Genomic DNA, 6,000 nt, shown 5'->3' with positions numbered 1-6,000 from the left:
AGTCACCCAGGCAAGATCAGTCGTCCAGCAAGACCAGTCACGTACGGAGAGACCGGTCACGCGCGGGAACACAGGGAGACTAATCACCCAGACAAGACCAGTCGCCCAGATGAGACTTCACAACCAGATGAGATCACTCACACGGGGAGACTAGTCGCCCAGATAGACCGACGTGTCTCGGGACAGTCCATTCCACAGTCCGGCTGTCCCCAATTTCACCGATAAGCTAGGCAGTGAAGCGTGTTTCGGTGCTTTGACAGCTTCCCCGCGGTTCTCATCCTTGATATCGACGATATTTCACCTTCATTACCTGCTCCCGCCAGCCCGTCAACTTCAGCTTTAGCTTTAGCTTCAACTTCAACTTCAACTTCAACCCAAACCGAGCATCACAGGCTTCCTGAATCTCAAGCTTTGAAGGCATTAGCGGCATTTAGGGCTTCTGAGGCTCTACGGCGTCTTGAACGTACGCCTTCCTTTCCTTCCGAACCTAACCTTTCGCAGATTCGAACTCCAATTGAAATATCCTCACCTGACGACGATTCCGATAACGATTCCGATTCCTCCCAGTTTCCTACGATTCAAGAGCTTCACAGCATACACCTCCTGCATCGACTACACCAGCTCGTCCTACGTTAACTGCCCCCCCGGCTCCCGCTCCTCCATTGACTGAACTACTTCACAAGCGTATTCATAAACCTATAAAGAAGCAAGCATCTCAGAACTGCTAGAAGAAGGAGAAATAATACAAGAAGGATACTAGTAAGAAGAAGAAGAAGGCAAAGACAAGGGATATAACGTAATTAGTAAATATATAGATAATGGAATTACCTTTTAGAAGCTTATAATAAAGGGTAAGTATATTGTTAGTTTTCGGGCTTTACTAAAATTACTAACTAAAATTATAGCTTTATTCTTATTAAAACGGAATCTAATATATTAGTATAAAAGCGATATATTGAGAGTTAATAGTATATAGAATAACTAGATATAGTAAAGTAAAGTCTGAAAGTAGAAAAGAAACTGTCTTAAGTAAGGGCCTTTATTTCTATTACCTATTAGTAATATTAATAATACCGAGCCCGCTTTCTCCGATATAATATAAATTAGCTAATAAAGCAAAAGTAATTAAAATAATAATATATTAGTGAGTTTGGTAAGCTTTGCAAGTAACGTATTATAAACAAGAGTAGAGAGTACTAAATTAGTAGTTAAACCTGGTACTAGAAGAACTAGTAGGCTAGCTAGGGTAGCGTTTCACTAATTTAATAATTCACTTCTTATTTCTCCTTCAAATTAGCCTTTTCTATATATAAAAATGGGGTAATTAGTCTAGTATACCTTAATTTACTACGTGAAAATTAGTAAAGTTATAGTTTTTAGTTAAATATATAATTATTATATTGATATAGCTATCTTGGGTCCTTATATATATATATACCTCCATTTTTCGACTTAGAGTTTTTCTGATTGAATTTCAAAGCTTATCGTGCGATAATACAAACCACCACCAAGTGGCAACAGCGCTAGAAAAATCGGCAGAATCGGGCTTATCGGTAGAATTGGGGACAGTCGGACTGTGGAATGGACTGTCCCGAGACCAGGGTAGGGCATAGTGCAAACAGCGGTTTCAGACTGCGGTACAGATTTTTTTTATCAAACTGCGGTGCGATTTAAGTACACTAAACTGAGGCATCTCTCCACTAAACTAAACTACGATTATATCCTCCAAACCGCGGTTTAAACCGCAGTTTACCAGTTTCACGTGACTTTATCCGCTTATACTAGCTTTAATACTAATAATTTTCTCCAACTACTCTGATTCAGCCTCCCACCCTTTAATCTTATACCACGATTTCAAGTACTCAAAGGCCTCAATAATATCTATTGTGGGAGGGAAACTGCGACAAGACAAAAACCCATATAAAGTATACCAGAGCGCAAAACGTGACTTGACAGCAAAATAATAAATCAAAAGCGTAAATAGTAAAGCATAAATAGTATATAGTATATAAAAGCTTAATTAATTAAATACTCATAAAGGATTATTCTCTAGGACTACAGAAAAACCAGCTTTCTTATGTGATTTCCGCAAGTTACATGCAAAAGGCTGCGGCCTTTGCCATGTGACTTAAACCTCAAAACCGCCAAAATAACATGATTTTTGACAAGTACGGCCTGCCGTACCACACTATACCGAGCTTATTTTATAGATCCGAAATCAGTAACTTGGTACTAGAAAACAGACACTCAGAGTCAGCTAATATAGCAGGAATACTCAAGATATCCAATACTATATAGCTAAGATTAGAATAACTAGTTTACTAAGTCTTTTCTAATTACTATACTCTTAAATTAATATTATATATATACTTAGCTATATAATATCTCTTGTATTTGTTCTTAAGGTTTAATATATCTTAGTAATATTTCTTCTACTAACTAAAGGCATTCTAAGTAGAAGCTTTAGTTAATTGAAATTAGTAGAAATTGGATTTATACTTTTCCCAAAAATCTTCTATTATAGCTTATATCTTTAGAACCTATATATAATTCTAATTAGTTTCTATATACTTTTACTTCAAATTAGAATTCAAAATAATAGTAGTAATATAAGTAGAACTCTCCTTAGTTATATTATAATACTTTTCTATTTTTACCTATTCGGAATTATATATTAATACTATTATCTTATTATAATGGCTAGTATAAGGGCATAATCTGCTAAGGACAGGATATTAGAAACAGGTATAAAACGAAGCTAAGCCAGAATTATTTGGACGGAATAATACTAAAGGTCAAGGTATTCTTTCTACTTTATTCTATAGCTTAGTATTTTCCAATATATGAGATTCTTTAAACTTTGAGCCTTTGACTATTATATTAATCCTGCTATTATATAATACTAAGCTTACTCGATTTAGCCTATAAAGGCAATATAATACTGCCGGTAAAGGATCCGTATTTATTCTTGGAAAGCAAAGACAGAATACTGCTTTTAATATTTAATAATCTCCTTGAACTATAAAGAACTAGAAATCTTAACTAGAAGTATAATATTCTCTATAACCTAGTTAATCTCGGAGCCTGACCCTTAACTAGAGCAGATAATATTTCTCTTCTAGTAATTAGTCCTCTACTAATATAAAAGAAGAAAGATATTATCTTTTATAATCCGGTTAACCTCAGAGCCTGATCCTTAACTAGAGCAGATAATATTCCCTTAATACTAATAAGAATAAAAGAACCGGCTTCTTTCTCTAGTATAGGAAGAATTAGTAATAGTCTACTAATTTAAAATAAGAAAAGATAATAGTCGATTTTAGTCTACTGACTTAAAACTAGATAAGATAATAATTAGTTATAGTTTACTAATATTAAATAAGAAGAACTTACTTAGTATTTATCTCTATAGCTAATATCTCTTCTAAAGCTACTATAGATGGCCCGGGGCCAAGTACTACTATTATAGGTATATTAGATAAGAGGCTCTAATATAATAAAATAGAGAAGCCGGATTTTAATATTATAAACCTATATTACCGGAAAAGCTATTATAATACTATTTCGGAAGAAGATATTAAAGAGTAACTAGTTAACTTGGAACTTAAAATTAGTATAAATACTTTAAAAAACAGATAAGGCCTAGTAAAGATTACTTATATAGGATAATCTTATTAACGAATACTGCCTTATAGCTAATAAATAAATAGAATACTACTAGAAATTCCACTTATATATTAACTAATTTACTAAGAAAGTTAATAAGCTAGAGGTAATTACTAGTCGATTTTATATAAGAGAAAAATTAATATAAGAAGAAATAATAAAGTAAAGATCCAAGTAAGTAAATATTTAGAAATACTATTTAGGGGCTAATACTAAGGCTCTTTCTTATTTTCTATTTATAGTAATTAACTATAGCTTATTAGAATTAAGGATTTTGCCCTATTTATAAGTAAGAATAATTACTAGATTAATAACTAGATATTTAATATAAGAAATAAACTAATATAGAACTTTTCTAAGTTTAATAGTAAATTACTAAAAATTACTTATATAGTATAACTAGTTACTAGAGACGCCTGTAACTTTATTTGTAATTAACTAGAACCTAGATTAGTTAGATAGATCTTAACTATTAAATAGATCTTTAAGATCTTTTAATAAGCTTATAGTAAAAATAAAGAGATAGAATACTAGAAAGCAAAAGAGATATACTAGTATTTGAGATAAAGAAATAAGCTATTTCTGGTATTCTAGATAAAGTTTACTTATTTAATAATAAAACTAGGGAAGTTACCGGATAACTAATATAATAATTTAATAAATAAAATAAATCTCGAATTACTTAAGAGCTTGAGTAATAAGAAGTTTAATACTTCCAGGAACCTTATTAAGTAATATATGAAATAAGAGAATAGGCTTCTCTTAATTAAAAATTAATAATTCCAGGAAAAATAACTAGTAGAAACTACTTGCTATTAAATATTATTTCGGGCTAGAAAGCCTGCCAGGATCCAAAAAGCTATAGTAACTTTATATCTAATAAATTAATCTTAGTAGCCGGTATTCTTATAGCTAAAGAAAGTAGTCTGCTGAGAATTTGAAAAGAGACTAGACTGGCCAGAGGGCCTTTATTATTATAGCTATAGAAAGCCTGGATATATAAAAAGTGCCTGTTCTAACTTTAATAAGATTATACCTATTAAAAAGAATTATTTAGAGAAAGCTAATAATTTAGGGATAAATAATAAGAATACTAACTCCTATTTACTATCTAATAAGAAATATAATATTAATAAGTTAGGAAAAGTCTAGCTCTAGATATAGAGATAGCCTTTCTAGAATAAGAACTCTATTAAAAACTTGTAGATCTTACTTAGCTAATTAGTAGGAACTAGTTCCTTATTAATTATTAAGTATACTAGAAAGGCAAAACTATAACCTTCTAGTATTTAGTAAATACCGGAGTAAATATATATATTCTAATTAACTAAAAGTATATTTATCCCTTAATAAAAGTACTATAAATACCCTTATATAAACTCAAAATCCCTGTTTCCTTACGAGGTTTTAATAGATAACCTAGTAAAGCTATTTAATATCTAGTTACTATAAATCTAGCTATTAATTAGTATTCCCAAACTTAATAATACCTGCTTATTACTAATCTCGGCTCTTATAATATAATCCTGAGAAAGAAATAGCTAGTAAAATATAATATTCTACTAAACTATTAATAGAATTAATTCTATTAGCCAGAGAATTATAAAATAAATTAGCCGGACCTTATTTAGAAAATCTAATATTTTAATAAGAAATATTAAAAAGATAATTATTCTAAAGATATTCTAACTAGAATCCTGAAAAGAACTAGTAAAACCAGACCCGAGAAGTAAAAGAATATACTTCTTACTTTTCTATAAGACCTTCTTATAAGAAAAGCTAAATACTAGGTAAGAAAGAAAGAGCTAGACTTTAATACTCTTGAAATAGTCAAGCTACTATTAATGAGATTAACTATATACTTGAGAAATAGGATTATAAACCAAAGAAATATCTATTATTACCTATAGTAATTAGATAACTAATACTATAGTCTGCTAGGTACTATATTTAAACTAGTAACCTAATATATTCCCTAGATATAAATAAATTTAATATTCTTAGTAATATATTATTTTTTAATCCTAAAGAACTTTAAAAGCTCCGGATATCTCTCTTTATATAGCTATATAATATAGCTAGAGTATTCTTTAAGAAAGTAATAAATAAACTTCCCTAGTCTCGATTCTTTAATTATAAGCTCTATTTTAATAGACTAGACCCCTTAATAAAAACGGCCTATCTCTATAAAATAAGCTCTAGTAAACTCGAAAAAATAAGAGAGTATCTTATTAAAAATCTAAAAAAGGGTTTTATTAAGCCGTCTAAATTCTTCTTCTTATTACTAATCTTATTTATTAAAAAGAAAAACAGTAGCCTATAATTTTATATTAA

This window comes from Hyaloscypha bicolor (genome assembly GCF_002865645.1).
Source record: "Hyaloscypha bicolor E unplaced genomic scaffold K444scaffold_175, whole genome shotgun sequence".
Taxonomy (NCBI): domain Eukaryota; kingdom Fungi; phylum Ascomycota; class Leotiomycetes; order Helotiales; family Hyaloscyphaceae; genus Hyaloscypha; species Hyaloscypha bicolor.
The sequence above is the reverse complement of the archived record's forward strand: the minus strand, read 5'-3'. Positions refer to the sequence as shown.